This window comes from Mustela lutreola, chromosome 5, assembly GCF_030435805.1.
Source record: "Mustela lutreola isolate mMusLut2 chromosome 5, mMusLut2.pri, whole genome shotgun sequence".
Lineage (NCBI taxonomy): Eukaryota > Metazoa > Chordata > Mammalia > Carnivora > Mustelidae > Mustela > Mustela lutreola.
The window spans coordinates 138,972,400-138,997,889 of record NC_081294.1 but is presented as its reverse complement, the minus strand read 5'-3'; the positions used below and the strand labels follow the sequence as shown (position 1 = coordinate 138,997,889).

General features: G+C 37.4%; 1 protein-coding gene across 6 annotated transcripts in view; it reads left to right on the top strand.

Moving 5' to 3' along the window:
* The first annotated feature begins 1,110 nt into the window (after window positions 1-1,110).
* Window positions 1,111-25,490, top strand: part of CSNK1G3 (casein kinase 1 gamma 3) — a 112,928-nt gene continuing 88,548 nt past the window's right edge. For all 6 annotated transcript variants that reach the window (XM_059175736.1, XM_059175732.1, XM_059175737.1 and 3 more), the window contains exon 1: window positions 1,111-1,225. The gene's annotated coding sequence lies outside the window, so the exon portion shown is untranslated. The remainder of the gene's footprint in view (window positions 1,226-25,490) is intronic.

Sequence of the window (25,490 nt, the reverse complement as noted above, 5' to 3'; positions counted from 1 at the left end):
CGTATCTTCCTCCTACTTAACCATCTGTAAAGACAGAGCATGGAAATATTCTGCCTTTTCTGTGTGGGCAGACGGGACCGCCGCGTGGAGTGAGAAAACACCGGTTCCACTTTGTGTTCTACAGCCTGATAACCTGAGGGAGGTCTGGCCTCTCGAAACTTCAGGAGGTTCATTTAAAACATCGAGATAATAACCATTCCATTATGCAACTCCACGGACTGATAACCTGAGCTCACAAACGTAGCTCTCTCTGCAGACCGTAAATGGGATGCAAACGTGAGCCAAGGGCTCCGAGTTCCAAGCAGCTGCATCCCTGTTCCAGCACCGAGGTCCCAAAAAAGCGGGGGAAAAATGTCAACCCGGTGAGGTCACTCCCTTAGGCCAGGGCCCTAAAATTCTGCACCTGGAGGCGGTGCTCGGCGAAGCCTCCAGAACCTCACTTGGCACAATGGCGCCCTTAGGCTCTTTGGTCACCCAAACCGCGGAATTTTTAGTAGTTGTCCTTAATCACGGGAGCGTTTTCTTCCAGGGCTCCCTCAGACACCTCGCCAAGCCTCGCCTCTCCTAGCCTCGCCCAGAGGAACATACCCGTATCCACTATTACTCCACGCTCCCCCTCACGCACGGCTCGCGCGGAGGTGGGGATGGAGGAGTGGCTTGGCTTTTATGGGCCTCGCCAGCCAATGAACGTGCCGCCTTTCTTCCGGTCGGAGAACCGGCCAATCCGAGCAGGCCGCTGTAATCTTCGGCTCTGCTCGGCTCTTTTCGCTGATGCGGGAGCTTGGGGGCCGCCGCCGCTAGAGAGACGCTTTCCTTTTTTATTTTTTTTTTCCATGTGTTCACTTCCGGGTCCGGCGCCGATCCGGATGCCCGAGGCAGAAGGATGTTTGACCTCCGGATAAGCGAGGCGCCGCTGTGCATTCATTCCCGGCTGCATCGGTGGCGACAGCAGCGGCCCGGGCGGCGACTCTCCGGCCAGAGGCGGCGGTAGGAGGCACCGGCAGTAGTGCAGAGAGCGAGCCCGAGCCGAGCGGCGTTCCCTCCCTCGCTCGTTCCTTCCCCCCCCTACCTCGCTCGCTCCCTCCCTGCGTGGCTCGCTTTCCTCCTCCGGTCGCCGGCGGGTGTGATGTGCCGCCGCGGCTGCCCCCGCCGCCGCTGACTGACGGAGCAGGGGGCGCCGCCCGCGCCCGGGACCGACCCCGCAGCTCGCGGCCGCGCCTCTGAGGTAAAGCCCCCTCCGCGGTGGCGCGCGGCCGGCCGGCCCCGGCCCCGCGGCAGCCTCAACGCGGCCGCGGCTCCCTCCTTCCCCGGTGGGGCTGGGTGGGCTGGGGTCCCGGGCTGGGGTGCGGCGGGGGCGGCGCGGCAGGCGGGGGGCCGCGGAGGTGGAGGAGGAGGAGGAGGAGGAGGAGGAGGGGTGGGCGAGGACCCCGGCGGGCTGGCGGCGCGGAGGGAGGACGGGAGGGGCCGCGGCCCGGGGGGGTGAGGGCGCCGAGGGCTGGGCGGCTGGGGAGGGGGCCGCGGGCGGCGGGCCGGGCGCGTGCAGAAGTTGCCGAGCGGTGCTGCGCGAGTGGGGACGCGGGGGAAGGTGGGCGAGCCGGGGAAGGCGGGGGCTTCTGCAGGGAGGGGTTTTGAGGTCGGGAGCGCAGCCCTGGGGCTCCTGATTGTGTCCAGACAATTACGCTCGGAGTGGGGGTTTGGGCCGGAGGGAGGGAGGCATCTGGCTGCTGGAAGGAGGTGTCAGGGGTCAACATTCATTTCAGGGGGAAACTTCCCGCTGGGGTGTCTGTTGGGGGTGTGTGGGGGGGCTGGAATTTACCTATTTGTTAGAGCTTTTGACTTCGCTTAAAACTTAACCAAGGCATTAGTCGAGGGAAACAAATTTTCTCTGCTGGCTACTGTTAAGGTGCTGGTTTGTTTGTTTATCCCACATGCAGGGGAAGTGACACACCGAAGCTTCGGTGCTCTTGGTCCACAGCTACCACATTGCTTTTCCGTGGGGCGGTGATGGAGATGTGTGTGTGCTCCTGGGGTGGGGGTAGTTAGGCCTGTATTAGGATCATTCTAGTTTTCCCAAGGAAGGAGGAAAAGTTAATGGGTGGGAGAGAGAGAGAGTGTGTGTGTGTGTGTATGTGCGCGCGTGTGTGGGAGATGGCTACTGTTGCTACACTGTGCGAATTAGTTGTAACTCTGTTGTAATGAGTACGGAGGCTGGCCAATAAGTGACCCCTTTTTAACCTTTTGTGTTAAAACGTGGACTTTAATTGGAAAATGAAAAACCTTCTGATTTTTAATAGGTTAAGAAAATAAGTCAATATTTATTTCTTGTGCAGTTACTAGTGAATGGCATTTGCTCACAGTAAGAGATGTTCAACTACATCTGAGTTGGAATACTTTTTAAAATTAAAAAAAATTTAATTTTTAAACCCACGGATATATTTTTGAGGAATATTTGCTTTCCCTGTAAATAAAAAGTGGAGGAAAAATAATACAGATTATAAGAATGAGTTAGGGTTACAAAGATAGGAGGCCAGTTTAAGAAACCATTTTCCTCCAAAAATCAAATACAGTTGGTGACATTCTTCATAACTTTTTTCGGGGTAGGGTGGAGGGTTCTGCTTAGTGTATTTCATAACTCTTACCATACTTTGTCCTGTCTATATTCTGAGCTAAGATAAAGTATCCTTTGTATATATTAGCCCTTTTTATTGCATGTAAGGTAAAAATCACATTAATTGGCATTAAAAGGAGGTATTACCAAATAAATTGCATGGCTTTGACATAGATTCTCTGGAATGTACAGAAACTTCGGCTTCCAGAGAGCTTGCACTTCTGCATATGCATCAGTTATTAACACTTCTTATTAGAATGGGGACAGAAAGGTTAATGTTAATATTGATATATATGAGACTTTTTTGGGGGAATCTTAGAAAATGATAATCTTCAGTGGTGATTTATTGTGTTCACTTACCTCTTCTGCCACTCATCAACTCAGAAGTTAATGCATTATGTAATTATTGACATTGTCTTTGTTAGATTTACAAAGTGATAACTCTTACCAAAATATTCAACACATGATATTCATTTATTCCTTCAAATAAAAAGGCAGGAATTAAAATCAAGGAGTAGTTCAGTTCAACCTGGACTTTTACCATCAGCAAAGGAACTTTACTCTGGTGAGGATGGAAGAGTGGTTAGAATATGAAAATGACTCAGACCCAGTAGTCGTCTTAAAGGGGAGCAGCAGACATGCACGGAAATGATGGCAACACAAAACACCTGTGGGATTTATTGGAGGTGAATGGAAGCATGGGGGCTGTGTGTGTGTGAGTGTGTGTGAGAGAGAGAGAGATACTAATTTTTAACTGGGGAGTTATGAATGACTTTAGATCTGGTAACAATCCATTTGGGCATTAAAATATTTGAATGGGCAAAACGGGGTGTGTGTGGGGGGTAGTTTTTGGGCAGAGGCGTGTTGGTTGGGTATTATGGGCTTGTTGAACTGCACATGAGGCTGCTGTGCTGAGAGGTCTTTGTGGGAGAGGAAACTATGAAAATAGGTGGAGATTGAGCCGTGGAAGTCCAGAATGCCTTGTATTTAAAACTGAGTCAGTTTGAGGTATAAAGGTCCAAATGTCCAGATTTTATGCTTCTAGGAAGTAGGTAGGCAAATAAGGATATTAAGTTCAAGGAAACAAACTGTAACAGAATAATCAACGTGTTATCATTTATGCTGATGGAGGAAAGCAGAGAAGTATATAATCTACAACACCATACCTGGCTTTGTCATATTTCTGTACTTGAATTTGAATATGGGTGTGTCTGGTAATTGGTGGTATATGAAATGAATCCAGGCTGTAACAAGGAGCCTCTGGAAGAAATGGGAAGCTCTCTGTTTATTTCTCTGTCCCCTCTGTAATCCTCTCTGTACTGGCAATAGGTTCTTTTTTCTGGTGTATTTTATTGATTCAGAGTTTCTCACAAGGGAACAAGTGGTTGTTTAAGTTTTAGAGGGTTCCCTAAAAGGATATTTCAAACTAAATTGAGGGAAAGCTGCAATATTAAACAACACAAAACACAGGCCATTATATAGTTGTATTATTCTGAATGCATTTGAAGGTGAGATTCGCTATGGATAAAGTGAAATATAAGGAATCCACATACAGGGAGAATTGGCCATGACAGGTGTTCATGGTTCCAGATAATATGTATAAGGTTTTTAGTTATCTTAAATATTAAATGACCCTTACAGAATTTAACCCCAAACTTTATATCCTTATCAAAGAAATACTTAGAAAAATACTACCCTCAACAATAATAGTGTTTATGTCTATGTAGTAGACTCACCTTTTTGGGAAGGTTTTTGATGGGTTTTACTAACTGTTCCTTTTAGATGTCCAAAAAGGATATATATACATATATGTATGATATATATACATACACACATATATATGATAGATACATATATATACGCATATATATGGTATATATACATATATACACACATATATATGTGGTATACATAAACTGAATTTGTGAACCCAAGTATAACTGAATTATCATGAACCTTCCATTTAAAACACTAATACTTGTTAAAATTTATTAACTGCCGGCTTTGTAAGGGACCAAGATGATACTGTCAAGACAACATTTTTTTGTTATATGGTGTATAATCTTTGCTTTTGACAATAGGAAACAGTCAACTAGAGTTTAAGCAACCTTTTAAAGATACAGCACAGTGCTTATTTAAGTCGTTTTTTTCCTGATTTCAGAGTCTTAAACCACCAAATACCTGTTTTTTCCCTAATCTTCCATCCTCTTCCTTTTTTGTGTTTTCTTGAGAGGTTGGCACTTAGTGGTACTGATTAGTATTGTTAGTATATGTTGGGGTGTTGGTTCTTCAAGATGGAACTTTTTTGGAAATGGCAATTTTGGGGGTATCTGTAGTTTTTTAGTTGTAGAGATTGCATAGGAATGGTCAGTGTGGTTCTAGTGACTAAAGCTAACTCAGGGTATCCTTTTGTGATGATGTCCTAAAAGACAGAACCATATTTGGGATTCTTAATAGGTAGAAATCAAGTGTGTATTACCTATGAGTGTAAAGTGACTTGGGAAGATGCTCTGCATTACTCAGAAAATAAGGAATGAGAGAGAGATATAAGGAGAGATAAGTTTTATACACATTTTTCAAGGTGCTATTAGCCATGTTTTTTCTAGCTCCCTTCTCAGAGCTGGGATTTAGAACCATAAATGTTTCCTAAACCATAGAGTTTCTTCCAATTATGGGACCTTAGGAAGGTGTGTAGTGATTTGTTCTTAAACTATAGTAAGTGATTGGTTATATTCTCACTTACCACTCCTTGCCTATCATCTTTGTTGTAAGAAAGAATTCTTAACAATGAGCCTGCAGTGTTTATGTATTTGGTAGAGAAGACACACACTTTGGTCATTTTCTTGACTAATAATAGATCACACAGTTATAATTTAATTTAATGAAGGTCTGTAGCTGAATTATATCCACATATGCCTAAATCACATCCACATTTTTTATAGCTTGCACTAGAAGTAAGTAAAATCTCATGAAACTCTTTTTCTTTTTCTTTCTTTCTTTCTTTTTTCTCTTTCTTTCTTTCTTTCTTTCTTTTTTTTTTTTTTGGTTACTCTTTTTCTTAAGATATTCATGAGTTGGGTGCCTGGGTGGCTCAGTGGGTTAAGCCTCTGCCTTCAGCCCAGGTCGTGGTCTCAGGGTCCTAGGATCAAGTCCTGCATCGGGTTCTCTGCTCAGCAGGGAGCCTGCTTCTCCCCCATCTCTCTCTGCCTATTTGTGATCTCTCTCTGTCAAATAAATAAATAAAATCTTAAAAAAAATTTAAAAGATACCTATGAGTTGTCAGAAGGTTGACTGGTGGGCAGAATAAGCAAAGACTCTTGGGAACACCTGCTTGAGGAGACTGTGTTTTAACTCACCTGTTCAACCCACTCAAAAAATTGATATTCTTCATTCATTTACTGCTTGATGCCCATGTGGTATTAAATGGCAGTAGACTATTCTCTAGTTTGTTTTTCAATTTTTAATCCCACTAGTTATTTTATACTTAGCAAGAATTATTTGTGTTTACCCTCAACAAATCGTTGATGGCACTTGTACTTAATGTTGTAATTATAGTTTAATGAAACATTATTTAGTGAAGTATAGAGGCAAAAAGTTATTTGTATAAGAACCTCTGGCTCCTTTGAAAACAGGTGAATAGCTAAAATAATTATAGTTAAAATAGGTGTGGGTGAGAAGACTTTAAACCATGAGGGGAACCCTCATTAAACCCTAAAAATCTAAAACGAATCTGCAATGATTGTGCCTAAGTTTTTTAAGAAGTCCATCCATATTTAAAAAACAGAAACTGGAAATCACAGGTGATGTACAATAGGTGTGGTTTTTGCAAGAAAGAAGAGAAAGAAGAGATTGGTCTGTAGACCAATCATACTGTCTTGGGAATGTACATTTTTTTTATGTTTTAGTTGCAAGAAAATGTTCAAGATATGTGGACTTTTTCATGACCTCATTTCATGTCTTTTTCTTTTTCTTTAAGTTTTTAAAAATTTATTTGGGAGAGCAAGGGAGGGAAAGAGAGTGAGTGTGAGAAAGCAGGGGGAGGGCAGAGGGTGAGGGAGAGAGAAAATCTCAAGCCGACTCAGTGCTGAGCACAGAGCCCAACTCGGGGCTCAGTGTTACAGTCCCGAGATCATAACCTGAGCCGAAACCAGGAGTCAGAGGCTTAATTGACTGACCCACCCAGGCACCCCATGATTCCCCTTTTCTAAGTTAGTTAACTTAGAAACTCTTGGTTAATTATATATTAAAGAGAGTATCTGCTTCTAAAATACCATCTATTTTATACCCTTATAGATTGATTTAATAGCATCCTCTTATAAAAAAGAAGTAAATTCTGGTATTTCTGCTATATTCATTAATACCTTAGGGTGAATTATTTAATTATCTATTCAAGTGATAAACCTGTGGTTTTCACATATTTTCCTATGTGGTCCTTGATCTGATTTTGTGTTCTACCTTTCAGCTTTTATATAGAGAGGAGCCGCCTTAGAATCCCAGGATCTCCTCAACCAGCGTAGGGACTACTGGAGTGAATTGGTAGAGGAAATTGCCCCTTGGAAGAGGAAATGCCATACGCTTGATGTGTACCAGGAGCTGTTGAGCTTGGTTCAAAGCATGCTGGTCTAGCAGCTTACAGGAGCTGCCCTCCTGTCTTGCCTAGCTGAGCTCAAGTGTGAAGGAAAACTTTCAGGTTTATAGGAAAGGAGGTCCAGGTTGGGGAAGGAGAGATGGATAGGTTTTGCTATTTATCTTGGTGTCTCTGCATCTTAATGCTGAAATGCAGTAGTTTCCGGTATGGAACAGTGAAGTATTGAGGTAGGGCTAGTTTTTCAGAGCTTTGGTCTGCCTCTGATTTTTTTTTGGCTCTGCTCTCCTCTTTGTGTTGGATTCATCCTCAGGCTGGTAGCAAGATCACATCTAGACATGCATTGGCCAGGAAATGTTTTGCACAAGCTTACCAGCATACTTTTCCTTTCATGTTTTATTGACCAGAATTAGGTCATGTGTATTTCCTAACCAGTCATGACAAGGGGAATAGGGTTATCATGGTTGATTTCTGTTAATCAGGATACATCCCCTGCCGTTGGGGATGGGGTCATAGTTTCCTGAGTTACATTGTGGAGGGAAGATATTTTAAAAAATTGTGGGAAGGAAGAATATGGGGGGGAGAATATGGAGAAAATGGATGTTAGAGAGGCAATCAATAGTGACCACTACATCTGCTTGTTTTGAGAATGAAAATAAATAATGCATATAAATGCACTTTGAACTTTAAAGGGTTGTACAGATGTAGTAGATGAAAGATTAGAAAGCTGCTTCTGTTTTATACTCTTAAATATGCTCAGGGATGAATATTTTAGGAGCTTAAAACAATGTTTTTTTATTGACTATCTTTGCATCAATAAAAGGAGTTTTTCAAGTTGTAAGAATATATCTTTTTTCCATGAAACTCATAAAGCCATTATAACTTTAAATTAAAAATTCGTACCTGTAAACTTACTTAAATGTTTTTCTGAGTTGTTGCCCTCCCTCCTTTCCAAAAATTGTGCGTGCCTTTGATCTCATCAGATTTCTTTCTTCTTCTCACTTAGAGGACGATAAGTGAGTTGAGGAAATGGGAATTTGTCAGTCAGAGGAAGGGTTTATTTTGAATCATGGGATCCTAGTGAGATAGGAGGAAAGGATAATTTTTACCTATCTTGAGAAGCAAAAAATTGGTGGGGGAATGGGGACACAGGGGAGAATCACAGAATTTTGGAATTGAAATAAAACAAATCATGGGAAGGTTGAGTGAAATTCTCACAGCACACTCTTGGTGGGTGTACTCTCCTTTCCTAATTGCTAGTATGGTGCTCTTTCTGACCCAAGAGATAGGAGGCCCTGAAAAGTTTTGTCTGCTTTACAGTTTTGCTTGGGACCATGAGGTAGTTCTGTAAAGCAGTCAGCCAACTGTCGTTAGTACAGGTACGTATTTCCAGGGTTTGGAAAATTTTAGCTAGAGATTGTTTTTTTGTTTCTTTGTTTTTTTTTTTTTTTTTAAGTCAAATAAACTGACACATTTTTTAATCTTCCCTCAAGCACAGCAACACACAGACAGACAAGTAACCTCAAACCTGGCCTGTTTAAATGAAAATGCAGAAGCAGAATGAGTGCTTGGAACAATTTATGTATGTTTAAATTCAAGAAAGTTGTTATATTAAAAATTTTTGTACCTGTAGTGTATGTAAAAAAATGCATGTGTGTGTGTGTGTATGTGTGTGTATTACACATATACATTGAGATACATGCATATATATATGTGTGTGTGTGTGTGTATGTGTATAACACACACACAGGATTTTAATTGTTGCAATTCTTCTCATTGTCATTGTGGCACTGGTATATATACAGACTAGATCTGTCTATCCTCTGCAAGGGTATTTATGTTAATGACAATTATTTGTAAGTAGCGAGATTCGTGGTGATTTTTATTTTTACACTTTTTCTTCTTTATATTGTTTGGATCTTCCGCTATAATTAATCATTATTATTTACCATCAGGAAAAATAGTAAAGTTTTTTTTTTTTTAAGGAGGAAGAAAAGAAGAGAATCCTGGGGTAGGATGTTTTTACCAACTTAGATTTTAACATACTTCTGCTTTTGTTTGTATATTACCTTGGGTAAAGTATGCCTGGAATGCAGGGCTGCTTTGTAATTGTCTTTACTTTTAGAATTTTACTTTTAAAAGCTATTTACCTTAAAATTTTAAGTGGAAATTGGCCATATAATACCTTTTGATACAAGTGTACTGTATGAAAGTACTGGACTTCTGAGTATTTAATAGTTCTCTTTGTGTTACCTATTTTTAAGACTTGTGTGTTTTTGACTTCAGGTGGTAAACTTGGCAGTGTATTAGAGGCCACTGTATTAGAGTCAAAGTCATAGTCAGAGTTTCCTTTAGTAAAAAGGGAAGTGAAAATGTTTTTTTCCCTCACAGTCCGTCTGTGTCATGTCTATTTTTTCTGTTTTTGTGAAATACTTATTTTATATTCCAGCAATGAATACTTTCAGATGGCAGGCAAATACAGTAGGTAATGTTATAGGTAAAGAAGAGGGAAAATTCCTGGTATTCTTCTAGTTTTATGGTATGCAAATGTGTGGCTACAAGACCTTTTAATAAAATCCTGATTTGAAGTGCAAACATAACCTAGTATTGTTTTGGAGGTGAAACTAGTAGATGTCAGTCGTTGGTGACGTTTTCAGAAACTGGTATTTGCAGTTGCATATTTTTAAGGTATTATTATATTCTTTTGTTCTAGAGATCTGAAAATAATGTGAATCAAAATAAGTATACATCTTAATGATGTGGAATCTTGTAATACCAATTTTCATTTAAAAAATGGTAGATGAGTGCTGTGAAATGTGTAAACCTGGCGATTCACAGACCTGTACCCCTGGGGATAAAAATATATGTTTATAAAAAATAAAAAATTATTAAAAAAAACATTTTATATATTAAAAAAAAACACTGAACATCAGTGTTTAGGTGAGCTTCCCTGTGTAATACCAGTAATTATCTATGTAACACCAGTAATATCATCAGGTTGGTAACACTTACACAAGTTAGTGTAAGAAGAATTAACTAAATGCATATGATTCCACTAGGAAAGGATACTGGAAACTCAAGGCTTGGTTTCCACTGGACTTCAACCCATGCATTTTTTCCCTTTGTTGATTTTAATCTTTATCTTTTTACTATAATAAACTGTAATCATGAGTATAGTAAAAAAAAAAAAGGTAGATGATGTACTGAGTTCTTTTTTCTGTCATACGAATGTGAGCATATTGTAGCTCATATTCTTTTGTACATTTGAGTTCTAAAAGTAGTTTATAGTTCATGAAATATCCAAATGTAGTCAGCTCTTTAGAATCATTCCTTTGGGTGTGGGTATTTTCTGATAATCTGTTACAGGTTGATAACAGTATGTGTCATATGTATGTTTATTGTATGTTCCACTGTTGATACACATTTTAGTTGCCAAGTACTGATGAAGTTGTTTGTGAAGACTGAATGAAAAATAAAATCCCGAGGATTGGGAATGAGAATGTGAGATAAATCAAAATGTCTTTTATTATAAGCACTTGTTTAAAATCTTCTAATTCAAGATTAGTAAATTTTTTTCTGTGATGGAGTAAATGAGAACAAAAAGGGGTAGTTTTAAAGATAAAGTCAGCTACCACTGACTAGAAATAAGAGAAAAGTGTTTGGGGCACCTGGGTGACTCAGTGGGTTAAGCCTCTGCCTTCGGCTCAGGTCATGATCTCAGGTTCCTGGGATCGAGCCCTGCATGGGGCTCTCTGCTTAGCAGGGAGCCTGCTTCCCCCCTCTGTCTGCCTCTCTGCCTACTTGTGATCTCTATCTCTTTCTCTGTCAAATAAATAAATAAAATCTTTAAAAAAAAAAAAAAAAAAAGAGAAAAGTGTTTGTGAGGAGGGCTATGTATCCCGGTGGTTCTCAGCCCTGACTTCACATTAACATTTTTTGGGGACCTTAAAAAACATGATGGGTAAAGGGATTCTACCCCTGATAATTGATATTTGAATCTGGGGGTGGGGTGCTGATATATTTTAGGGTTATTGTAAGTGATTCCAGTGTGTTGAAATGTCTGATTTCTTCTCTTTCCCCTTTTACACGTCTCTTAGCTCTTAACTTTCAAGTTCTCTTTTTAATTGAGATAAGGGTGTCAAAGTGAGACAAGAAATGTATAGGAAACATTTGCAAGAGGACCAGGTTTACAAAGTGACTTCTCTTAATAGTTTCGTACCCAGAATCCTTAGTGAAGCCACTATATTCATTGGTTATTAGCAGTTTTTGCTACATACAGCCCCCAAATTAGAGGATTGTTGAAGTTTTGAATATTTGTTAAAGGGAAGTTTATCAAGAATAAATTAAAGCATCGTCTCAGATGCCTCTGAGAATCTTAAGAAACCTAAGTGATAAAAACAGTTGTATCTTTAAAGTATAAGAAGACAAGAATTGTTGCTAATCAAAAGTTTATTAGTCATAGCTTATATATTTATCATATTTATAATATCACTGTATTGTATTTTCCTGGAACATAAGGTTGAAAGAGGCATTAATAGTTTAGTATAACTGCATGCGTACTGCTTTACTCTTTTTTATACCATCGTCAATGAGAAATATCTTTGTTTTCCCCTAAGTGGAAATAATTTACTTCAGTTATAGTACATTGTGTAATATAGTATGTTGTCTATGACTTATTTAGTCAGTGTTTGTATACATGTAGATGTACTATGATAAAAGGATTTTGTGGTTTTTGTATCTTGTCATTTATGACAGTCAGCGTCCTCTTTTGTGCCATATTTGGTGTAACTTCCTAGGTCACAAACACCCCTACCAGTTACAGCCTGTAGTGGTACAATGAGAACAGGCCTTTTTTTTTTTTTAAAGATTTTATTTATTTGGCAGACAGAGATCACAAGTAGGCATAGAGGCAGGCAGAGAGAGAAGCAGGCTCCCTGCTGAGCAGAGAGCCTGATGATGCGGGGCTCAATCCCAGCACCCTGGGATCAAGACCAAGCTGAAGGCAGAGGCCCCAACCCATTGAGCCACCGAAGTGCCCTGACAGACCATTTTATGATGAGTTTAATATGTTAAATTCCATTCAAGGAACATTGTTTGATTGGTGGCAAAATTGGGTTTTGCAGTTCCTCTGTAAATTTCAAGGGTTAGACTTTTGTAAACTGCCCTAGAAGGACAATTTGTGGTAAAGAAATTTTAAAGTGGATGGAGTTGTAGAGGACATGTTCTTTGTGAACCTGGAGAAGACTTTTAGAATTATTTTGTGTTCACCAAAATTCCACAAGAAAATCACATGATTATAAGGCTTCCAGTAACACTTTGTACACACAGTGACTGAGCAGTGGATACTGTTTCCTTATCAACAATTTTAACATCCATAATGCTCTGGAAACCAAACCTTGTATGTTTGGCATAAATTGATTTTTTCATAAAACTTAGGTTGAACTGTTGTGTCTTTATTTCATAGATTTGTTGGTTTCACTGCAGAAATAGTAAATTTGATTATAATGTCCTTTTCCAGACTTCTGTGTGTCATCACAACCTTTTTACAAGTTAGGTGGTACATACACACTATATCACCTGTCAAAAATCCCCTAAAATTCAGGATTCCAGAACATGCTTGGCTGTAAGAACTTTGGAAAGGGACCTGTGGAAACTGCATTAATTTGCTTCTACTTCTTGTTTCTTCATTGAAACTACTTAGCATCTTATTCCTCTGAAATGGAGTTTCACTAAGATGCTAGTAAATTCCTAGTGCTTTTTTTCTCTTGTAAATACATACATACCAAGAGGCACTTTATTTTAATCTGTGTTTGTTTAACAGTTGTTGAAAGCTTTTCTGTTTTTTTGGCACTAAGTTATTAACCCTGGTCCTGTGGGCCCCAGTGTGGTCCCAGGAGCATTGTGTAATTAGGATGCTCGGGATGGAAAATGTTTTGGGTAGCTGGCGTAGCCGAGCATTCATCACACACTCTGTTTAGTCCTTGGGGTTATATAATTTTACCTCTGCACATGGTAACTTCATACCAAAGCACCTGCAGGCAGTGCTCTTGGCTTCCTTTTTCATTACAGAAAGAAGCAGGGGTGTGGTTGTAATGCCTCTGTTTTAGTTTCCTTAAACTTCCTTAATTTGTTTTTAAGACTTCACTGCAAAGATCTATATACTTAACTGGCTCCCCCCCCCCCCCCCCCGCCCCACATCTTTTCTGTTTTTTTCTTTTCTCTCCTTTTCTTTATTACTCCACCCTCCCCTCCTTTGAAATCATATTTCTTAACAAGATAAGTTCAGGATTATGTATGGTATTCTGAATCAGGAAAAAATGCCCTGCTGGTGCGAAAGGTGACAAATAAATCTGCATATTTTGGAATTTCCCTGAAGAGGACCTTATTATAGGGAAATGAATATTGTACTGCTTATTAGTGTTCTGTGTACGTGGTCTTTTGCTTTGTTTCCCTCCCTAAACACTGAGGAGGTGATGGGGTGGTGAGCACGGTTGTGCATGCTTTTTCCGTTGTGTTTTTGAATTTACCAAGATGGTAAGTATTTTACAGTGTAGTTACTAATGGAAGATTTCGAGCTTACATAGGTTATGTGCATTTGCTGTGTGTTCGGAAAGTGCTGTAATTCTCTTGTACATATCATACTTTACATTATTGTTTGTTTATGCTGTATGATGTCAGGGATTGAGTGTCTGTGTGCCATTTCATTTCCTGTATTTGGCACATGATAGGCCTCCCGTGATTACTTGTTTGTTGAATGAATGGATTAATCATTTCATCTTTTTTATTAGGGAGAATTAACATGGAAGAACCTTGATTAAATACCTCCTGAGGCACTGTGCTCATTCCAAACCAATTTAGTGGGCATCTTCATTGTTGTATGAGGTATCTCACACAAATAAATTGGCCCTACTTTAAATATCCTAATAAACACAAGCATCTGATATAGCTACTTAGGCTTAAAAGTAGAGAAATACTTTATAGAAAGGTTTTCTTTTTTTAAATGGTAAGAGTTGAAATTAAAGGCATTTATGGGCTAGCCAGAAAATTTAAAGGAAGTATTCAATTTTTGGAACATTTCACTTAATTATGATTTTGTCGCAAGGTTTTTTTTTTTTATATTAGATAAAGTTTTTTTCTTTTTCCTGTTTTTACATTTTTGCACACTAAAGTTCACTCCCGCCTGCTATCAGTGCACAGAACAATTCTGTTAGGTCCAAATATTGCCCTCCTTCTGCCCCTTTGTAGTAAACCCCTTCTCCCCCTCCCAGCCCCTAGCAACCCCTGATCTTTTCTCAGTTTCTGTACTTTTGCCTTTTTCAGAATAGCATATTAATGGAACTGTGTGGTATGTGGGCTTTTGAATCTAGCTCCTTTCCCTTTGCATAGGGTATTTGAGATTCAGTCTTGGTGAAGCATGTGTCAGTCATTTCTTTTTGCTCCTGAGCACTGTTCCATTATATGGATGTACCTGGGCATGTTTATCCATTAACCATTTGAAGCATTTGTTTCCAGTTTTTGGCAGTTAGGAATAAAGCTGCCCTGAACATTTTTGGGTGCAGTTTTTTTTTTTTTTTCTTTTTGGTGAATTAAAAATTTCATTTGACTTGTTAAGTTCCTAGGATTGGAATTATTGGTCATATGATAAGTGTATGTTTAACTTTATGAGAAGCTGCCAAACTTTTCCTGAGCAGCTGTATACCGTTTTGTAGTTCCACCAGTAATGTTGAAGAGTTCTAGTAATAAGCAGTTCCTGAACTTTAAATCTCCTGTATTGAATTACTTTTTAATAATAGCTTGTTAATTTGATTGCATACCCAAACACCATAGCAATAATATTCAGCCTGAACATGATATTTTCATTGCTGTAGACCTTTATCCGATAGATAGTGATTTAGGGGAACCTCAGTTTTTAGGGAATGCAATCTTCATGATGTTTTGGAGCTTTTCATTCTAGCTTAGATGAGTCAGCCCTGATCTCTGTAAGAAAAACCAGGCCTGAGGCACCTGGGTGGTATAGTCGGTTAAGCTTCTGACTCTTCGTTTTGGTTTAGGCCCTGATCTCAGGGTTGTGAGATCGATACCCATATCAGTTGGGTTCTGCACTCAGCGTGGAGTCGGCTTGAGACTCTCCCTTTCTCTCTGCCCCTTCGCCATACTTTCTGTCTCTCAAATAAATAAATCTTTCAAAAAAAAAAAAAAAAGGAAGAAAAGAAAAGAAAAACTAGGCCTTAACCCTGGTGCCATATTGGGACTTAAAGTGTCTTTCAATTCTTGTGTCTCTGTCTTCTGGCTACAGCATTTATTTGGAGAAAGATTCCTGTGGTTTGGTCCAGGCAGAAAGAAATCCTTAGTCTGGAGAAGTGATAGTTTAAGCTTTTCTATCACTTGTTGCACATTTCATTATAGAATTTTGTAAAAATTAGCTTGGTTATCTATGATTTATTGTCAGTTACAATATTAAGTTCTTTCTATGATGAGAATTGACAAGATTGGCTTCCTAAGTAAAATTATCCAACGTTGATACTATTTTTTTGTTAAAGATTTTATTTACTTGTCAAAGAGAAAGAGAGAAAGAGAGAGAGAGCAGCAGGGGGAGGGGTAGAAAAAGCAGGCTCCCCATTGAGCAAGGACCCCCCCCCCCCCCCCCCAGTGTGGGGCTCAATCCCAGAAACCTAGGATCATGACCTGAGCTGACACTTAACCGCCTGAGCCAGCCAGGTGTCCCTCAGATGTCGATACTCTTGAGTGAACCTTTTAATTTTGTGACCTTTGCCTGCACTCGATGATTATATATATTTTTACAAATTTAGAAATTAGCACTGTAGTTAAAAAGAAAAATAGAATTTCATTAGGAGAACTATGTATGAAGCAGCTACTGACTTTTCTGAAGTACTTTTTCATTTATCTGGTTTTATCAGTCAATGACCTGTTAGATAAATTAGAAGACTGAATTTATACTAAAGTTTTTTATTTTAGTATTTTTTTTAAGTGATTACTACTCAGTGTTTTCTAAACATGTTCAGATCTGCTGAGTCAGGGTTCTCATTCTGCACATCAGTTACAAAGTGTCCTGTGATGCATAGATTGTCAGAATTTATCAAGGTGTATAAGGTTGTCTTTGTTTTCTGTCACATTTTTACTAGTCACTTCAGTTGTTCCTGCTATGTTTGATTTTCTAATAATAAACTTACTAGAATTATTTTAAGATTAAAGTAAAATATAGTTTAAGGGCTCTTTTTGTTTAATTAGCAAAATATGCATTTTGTGACCTCTTTTAGTACATTCATTTTTTTTCTTCTGGTTCATTGCTACGTTTTGGAGATTAGAGACTACAGTATAAATGACCTTTGAGCTGTAAAATTGCCTGTCTGTCCATACATTTTTCTTTTCTTCTTTCCTTGAAAAAGACATGATCTTATAAATTAACATTCCTAAACTTCTTCTTCTTTTTTTTTTTTTAAATATTTTATTTATTTATTTGACAGAGAGAGATCACAAGTAGATGGAGAGGCAGGCAGAGAGAGAGAGAGAGGGAAGCAGGCTCCCTGCTGAGCAGAGAGCCCGATGCAGGACTCGATCCCAGGACCCTGAGATCATGACCTGAGCCGAAGGCAGCGGCTTAACCCACTGAGCCACCCAGGCGCCCCACATTCCTAAACTTCTAAGAGCTAGATTGTCTGTTCACTCATTCATTCATTTGCTCATTCATTCAACAAACATTAAATAAATGTCTGCTATGTATTATGTGTTATAATAGATAATGGGGAGGTAGAGTTCAATAAACTATTCCTCCCCTTCAGGACATCAGATAAAATAAATGGGCTATCTTAAGTTTGAGAAGTAAAAGCTTTGTGTCTTGTCTTTCCTGTAAATTGGTTGTAAAATATAGAGGTTTCATTAGGTTCACTTTTTTTTTTTTTCTCTCCATCAGGAAGCTCAAAGTTTCCTTATTTATTTATTTTTTTTTTGTGACGTTAACAGCAAGTAATACTTACCTACTTCCATTATAGGAGTTGCATAATGACGATACTTGAATTCTGTCATTTCTTACTTATTAGACGGGAATATGTTTAAAGAGAGGAAATTTCCCTCATCAATTAGGGGTGATCCTCATTATTAACAGACTCTATATTTGCAGCTTTCTGTACTTGCTGAAATTTATTTGTAGCCTCCAGATCAACATTCTTGGTGCTTTCCCAGGCACTCATGATATGTACATGCACATGTGCAGAGTGGCAAAAAATTTGAATTATCCAACATGCATGTTCCCACCCCAAACTGAACAAGGTGATGCTCTGCCTTTTTGTTTTGTTTTTTTGGGGGGGCCTATATAATGCCATTTGGGGGGTGACTTTGCTGTTTAAAATGACCCCCAAATGTAGTATGGAAGTGCTTCCTAGTGTTCCCTATACTCAAAAAACCTGTGTGATATGCTTTCTTGAGAAAATGTGTGTTACATGGGCTTATTTCAGGTGTGAATTTTAATGCTGTTGGCTCCGAGTTCAATGTTAATGACTCAACAAGATGTATTAAAATAAAGCATCTTTACACAGAAACATTCGTGAACAAGGTTGTATATTAATTGTTTGCTGACAATGTTGTGACCAGAGGCTTGCAGGAACTGAACCCTTTATCTTCCCTAGGAGCATGGGTCCATTGTTCTTGTTTCAGAGTTTGCTGCAGCTTTATACAACATAACTCCTGGGAACCAACTGTTTTTAGTTTTGCTTGGATACAGAAGGATATCCTTTTTAATCGATTTAAAAAGTATACTGTTGTGCCATGGGATTCATGAAGTAGATAGACTTAAAAGGGCATGGTGAGACCTGTTCTGGGACAAGTTCATTGCTATATCCCCAGACCCTTGGATTGTGCTTGGTACAGGGTAGATATTCAGTAAGTATTTGTTGAATGCAAGTGAGTCTTCTCAAAACAGAACATGACTTTTCCTTGATGGCTTGGAGTTTAAATTTAATACTGTTCCTATGATTGGGATTTGCAACCATGTTTGCAATTTTACAGTGAGGTGACCTGCTCATAGAGATTGATCTTGTGAATTTTTCATTTATAGAAATTTACTGTGACCTCTACTTGATTTTTCATTTCCATGATGCTTAAAGGGGCAGGAGATGAGGGTATTTTATGCTTCTCTGACTGCACATGTAATAAATGTTTAGGGGGCTGGATATTTTCAAATTAAACTTCCTTCCTGTTCCAACCATTGAGACTCCTTAGCTATGATAAGGGGTATGTATTACCAATGAGAGTATAAGTTCATCTGTGAAAATGAAGAGAGGAGGCACAAAAGATATTTTGAAGATCTATGATATAGTCATATCCTAGTTACTAGAAAAGAGTCACAACTAGATAGTTAGAAAATTTACTGAATTAGATATTCAGTAATGTTTATGTATATTAAGAAAATTTAGACTTTAATAAAATTTCTCTTTAAAATTTGACTCACTTATAACTGATTATAACCTAGCATGGTTTGATACTCCTGTGCTGTTACATATTTATTACAGCTTTCAAACTTAGAAATCTTCTCTGACCGTACATAGAAATTTGTTTATCACAACCTGTAAAGATGTATTTTCCATTGTGACCCGTGGATACATACACATTGATAAAAAGAACAAAAACAAAATCTCATTGAACAAAACTATCTTTATGACCTTTGTGTATTCCATTTTCTTTTCTGTATAATACTATTTCATTTAAAAAAGTGCTGCTCAGGACTTCTTATATTAGTTGAACAAACCCACTGATTTAGGGTTATGATCCACACTTTGGGAAACCCTGTTCTAATAGAACTGGGGGCAATTTTTAGACTAGAGTTTCCTGGATCTTGAGAGGAATATACAGGGGGCATCACTGAAGTCAGGTTTCAAAACTGTAGTGTTGATGATAGTTACTAAATGTTTTCTGAGACAAAATAAGTTTCTGTAGTATGTAATTACAGAAATTAATCTCCATTTTTGACATTACAGTTAATGATTTAGCTTTTAAAAATAAGTGTTTACAGTCTTTTCTTAGACAACCACAGTTGAGCTCATGCCAGAAACCAGTAACTGGGACACTTGCTGCTAATAGAAGCATGTGATGTGCTGGTAGCCATCACATCACAAATATCCTTACTCATTTAAATTTCGGAGAAGCCTGCAGACATGTATTGTAATGTAGTTTTTAGAGACTGAATAAGGCATTTGAAATGCTGAATGGGTCATTACATATACTAAATATGGACTTTTTCTTTTAAGTTATAAAGCATTGAGAAATCAATGCTGTGACAAGTAACGTGAAAAACAATTAATTTTAAAATTTCCATTATTTCTAATTTTGTATTTGCAAAAACACTGACAGACAGTGTTTTCACAGACATGAAAAGATGACCACAAGAAATTTTCATACTTAATATTACAGATACATGGAACAATTCTATATGTATTACAGCAATATTTTGAAGCTAGATGGAGTATTAATAAGCATTTAAAAAAATTTAGAACAGCTCATTAATATTTGAAAGCTTTTGCTAGCTCTGGGTGTTTTTTTATGAGGTAGAACATACTATACTGACATGTTCTCAGACTACTTACTCTGTTTTATGTGGTTGCAATCTAAAGAGGGCCAGTTGGCTCTGTAATGTATTAAATTACTGGCCCATGAAGATTAGAGAATCTGATTTTCTATTTTATGTTTTGAAGATTCATCATTGATCATCAAATTAGGAGTATGCCAGTGGCCTACATTTCTGTTCATCTAATCAGATTATGTGTGATGTTTTCTGTATTTAGCAGGTCTTTTTTTTTTTTTTAATCTTTCTTAGTGGATGTTACAGCAAAATTGTATTTGTTCTTAAAAGCAAAACGATTATTTGTATTTGTTTATCAGTTCTTGAGGATAATTTTAAAATGCATCCCTTTAATAAATTATGTCTTTTAAATGTAAGTATTTAAGTCAGTGTGCTGAAAATAGTGACAGAATCAAACATAATTTGTAAATATTTTGCTAGTGTTTATGCACATTCATGTAGCTTTATGCATGTTAACTAAATTCTTTCCTTTTTTTTTTTTTTAAAGAATTTATTTATTTATTTGACAGAGATCACAAGTAGGCAGAGAGGCAGGCAGAGAGAGGAGGAAGCAGGCTCCTTGCTGAGCAGAGAGCCTAATGCGGGACTCGATCCCAGGACCCTGGGATCATGACCTGAGCTGAAGGCAGTGGCTTAACCCACTGAGCCACCTAGGCGCCCCAAATTCTTGTCCATTCTTTTGGTTATAGATAGTTTAGGGTTTCAGTTAAAAGAGTAATATCTTTTAAATAAAAGTTAAAATACCCTTAGGCAAAAAAAAATATCCTTAGGCCATATGGATCATTATTTAATTTGCCTTATCAGAAGGTGTATGCTAGGCATATTTATATGATACTTGTTCTCTCAGTAGTTTTATTTCTCTGGATGCCAGATTTTTAAGTTTTTATGTTGTGTTTTTCCATTTACTTCCTTGTAGTGTTTAAATTTAAAACTTCTGAGAGACATGTTTTTTTTTACTAGTATTACTGTATCTGTAGGTATAATAGTACTATGATTATTTGTGGGTTTTTAGCAACTGGGGTGACTTTAATGGACATTCTGAATCTTGTATCTGCTTATATTTCTGTTTTTGCTTGACTATTAGAAATCAGAAAAATAAATTTATTAAGTATGGGTACTGAACTATGTGGTATCCATTTTGTATTTAGTATTATATAGTTATATATATATACCTAGCTGCTTGCTTGATTTCCTAACTTGAAAATTTTCTCAGTTGGTTTGTACTGTGTGTATTGTAAACTGCCCTAAATACTCTTTTCTAACAAGGCTGGCTTTTATTTTTTTATTTTTATTTTTTTTTTTTATAAGATTTTATTTATTTATTTGACAGAGAGCGAGATCACAAGTAGCCAGAGAGGCAGGCAGAGAGTGAGAGAGGAGGAAGCAGGCTCCCTGCCGAGCAGAGAGCCCGATGTGGGGCTTGATCCCAGAACCCTGGGATCATGACCTGAGCCGAAGGCAGAGGCTTTAACCCACTGAGCCACCCAGGCGCCCCAAGGCTGGCTTTTAAATAGAGATGTTAGTTTTTAGGATAGATTGTTTCTAAAAATGCATCTATAATTTAGTGAGAAAATGATATACTATTCAGTGGTTCTTAACTTTTTTAGGGTCATATAATCTTACAATCTGTTGAAAGTTATGGATTCTGTCTTAAGAAAATGCTCAGAAGGTCCAGGGATTTCAGGTTAAGAGTTCCAGTACTAGTGGACTCTATTTTCATTCAAAGTAAAAGTAAACCAAACCAAAACAAAATATGATTTGTATAGGCACTTACTACTTTACTTTCAATAACTTGAAATATTCTTACTAGGTTTTGACAGTATTTTTAAGTTATATTAGGACTAAGTCTATTTATTCATGTTAGAATTAATATTTTTATTAAATTAATGACTGCATGCTAGAATATCAAAATAAGAGAAAGATGTATAAATAATAGTGTCTTCCTCATATCTCTAATATTTGAATTTTTTAGTAGATAAAACCACTTTTTTTAACACTTGAGGAAGAATTAAAAGCCTATCATTTTAATGCTTTAAATGTTTTTTTAATGCTTTAAATGCATTTTAGTATTTTAAATGCTTTAGGTAGTATTTCTATAATTAAAAATAATATGCATATACTATTCTCTTTGATTCTATCTCAGATTATTTTATTGTAAGTAGGCTTCATGCCCAGCGTGGAGCTCAGTGCATGCAGGGCTTGAACTCACTACTGAGAGATCAAGACCTGAGCTAAATCAAGAGTTGGATGCTCAACCAACTGACCCACCTGAGTGCCCCCTATGTCAAATTTAAATTTTTTTTTCTAATTTTAATTTTATTTTTTTATAGCTTTACTGAGGCATAATTGACAAAATTTTATGTAAAGTGTACAATATGTTTTGTGTACATTGTAAAATTATCACAAGTTAATTAACAACTCCATTACATAATTATTTTTTTTTTTGGATGGTTGATAAGGACAGTTATCTACTCTAAGCAAATTTTAAATATACAATACAGTACTATTAAAATACAATACAATATTACTAACTGTAGTCATCCTGCTGTACATTAGGTCCTCAGAACTTACTGATCTTATAACTGCAAGTTTGCCCTTTGACCTACTTTTTTCCATTTCTCTTGGTGCCTGTCATCTACCATTCTACTCTGTTTCTAGGAGTTGGACTTTTTTGTTTTTGTTTATTTATTTATTTATTTTTAGATTCTACAAATTAGCAGTTCCCTGTAGTATTTGTCTTTATGTCTGTGTATTTCACTTAGTATAATGCTCTAGAGGTTCATCTGTGGTGTCCCAGTGGCAGAACTTACTTCCTTTTTTATGGCTGAATAATGTTCCATTGAATATAGCCTGTTTTCTTTTTTCATTCATGTATGACAGACACAGTTTGTTTCCATATCTTGGGTATTAGGAAATAGTGCTTCCATGAGCATGGTAGTGCAGATCTCTCTCTGAGATACTTATTTCAGTTTCCTTTGGATATATACCCAGAAACAGGATTACTGGATCATATGGTACTTCTGTTTTTGATTTTTTGAGCAACCTTCCTACTATTTTCCATAATGACTATACTAATTTATATTTCCATTAACAGTACACAAGGGTTTGCTTTTTTCCATATCCTCGCCAACATTTGTTAATTCTTACCTTTTTGATAATAACTGTCCTAACAGGTATAAAGTAATAATCTCATTGTGGTTTTGATTTGCACTTGCATGATAACTAGTGATGTTGAGGACCTTTTTTTGTATACCTGTTGGTATATCTTCTTTGGAAAAATGGCTATTCAGATCATTGCCTATTTCTTTTTCTCTTTTTAAAAAAAATTTTTTTTTTTTTGAGTTGGGAAGTAATTCTCTTTAATTTTTTAGGAAAATTTGTGTAGAGTGAGTATTACTTCATACTTAAATGTTTGGTGGAATTCACCAGAGAAGCCATCTGGGCTTTTTTATCTACAAATTCAGTTTCTTTTTTGTTTTGTTTTTGTTTTTAATTATTTTAATTAACATATATTGTATTATTTGCCCCAGGGGTACAGGTCTGTGAATCATCAGGCTTATATACTTCACAGCACTCACCATATCACATACCCTCCCCAATGTACATAACCCAGCCACCCTATCCCCACCCCCCCACCCCCCCAGCAACCCTCTGTTTGTTTTATGAAATTAAGAGTCTCTTACGGTTTGTCTCCTTCCTGATCCCATCTTGTTTCATTTTTTTCCTTCCCTACCCCTCAAACCCCCCACTCTGCCTCTCAGATTCCTCACATCATGGAGATCATATGATAATTGTCTTTCTCTGATAATTGACTTATTTCACTCAGCATAATACCTTTAGTTCCATCCGCGTCGTTGCAAATGGCAAGATTTCATTTCTTTTGATGGCTGCATAGTATTCCATTGTGTATATATATAGTTCTTCTTTATCCATTCATATGTTGATGGACATCTGGGTTCTTTCCATAGTTTGACTATTGTGGACATTGCTGCTATAAACATTCGGGTCATTGCCTATTTCTTAATCACATTATTTACTATTGAGTAGTATGGGTTCCATATATATTTTAGACATTAACTCCTTATCAGACATATGATTCACAAATACTTTTTCTCATTCCATAGGTTGCCATTTTATTTCATTGGAGGTTTCCTTTTGCTACAGCAGACTTTTAGTTTGATGTAGTCCTATCTGTTCATTTTACTTTTGTTATCTATTCTTTTGGTGTTATATTTAAAACATTCATTCCCGAGACCAGTGTCAGGAAGATTTTTTTCTGTTTTCTCCTAGAGGTTCAGGTGTTGTATTTAAGTCTTTGGCCCATATGGGTTAATTTTTGTGAATGATGTGAGATAGGGGTCCACTTTCATTCTTTTGCATGTGGATGTCTAGTTGTCCCAACACCATTTATTGAAGAGACCATCCTTTACCCATTTTATGTTTTTGGTGCCCTGGTCAAAGATTAGTTGACCATATATGTATGGATTGATTTCTGGGTTCTCTATCTTGTTCTGTTGATTTATGTGTCCTTTTTTTTTTTTTTTTTTTTAAATGTCAATACCATGTTGTTTTGATTGTTGGAGTTGTGTAATATAGATTGAAGTCAGGAAGTGTGATGCCTTCAGCCTTGTTCTTCCTTAGGATTGGTTTGGTATTTGGAGTCTTTTGTGGTTTTCTCTGAATTTTAGCATTGTTTTTTCTGTCTGTAAGAAAAGTCCTTGGATTTTTGATAAGGATTGTGTTGAATACATAGATCACTTTGGGTTATTTAATCAATTCTACCAATTTAAGAACATCGGCTATCTTTGTTGTATTTGCGCCTCTTCAATATTTTCCATTAATGTCTTACATGTTTCAGTGTATAGGTCTTTCACCTCCTTGGCTGAATTTATTTCCAAGTATTTAATTCTTTTTGATCCTGTTGTAAATGGGATTGCTTTTATAATTTCTTTTTCAGAGCATTCATTGTTAGTTTATGAAAGTTCATGAATTTTGTATGTTGATTTTTGTGTCCTGTAACTTTACTAAATTTGCTTGTTATAGCTAACAGTTTTTGGTAGAATTGTCAGACACATAGCATACCAAAACTAATGAATATAACAAAAATACTTCTTAGAGAGAAATTTATAGTGATAAGAGCCTATATTAAGAATAAAGAAAGGCGAGCCTGGGTGGCTCAGATGGTTAAGTATCTGCTCTCCATTCAGGTCATGATCCCAAGGTCCTAGGATTGAGTGCTGTGTTGGGCTCCTTGCTAAGTGTTGAGTCCACTTCTCCCTCTGCCTCTGTCTCATGAATAAATAAATACAATATTAAAAAAAAAAGAATAAAGACCTAATATAAAGGAACCTAAAGTTTATAGTTCAAGGTAAAAGAAAAAGAACTAGAAGAAGAAAAAACTAACTTCAAAGTTAGCAGAAAGAAGGAAATAATGAGATCAGAGCAGAGCTAAGTGAAATAGAAACTAGAACAACAGAAAAGATCACAAAATGAAGAGTTGTTCTTTTAAGGATAAAATTGATAAAGTCTTAGCTAGGCTAAGAAAAAAAGAGGAGACTCAAAATTAGAAACAAAAGAGGAGATACTGCAGATAATACTGCAGGAATACAAAAGCTCGTAAGAGACTCTTGTAGGCAATTATTGCCAAAAAATTGTGTAATCTGAAAAAATAACGTCATAGAAACAAACAACCTACTAAGATTGAT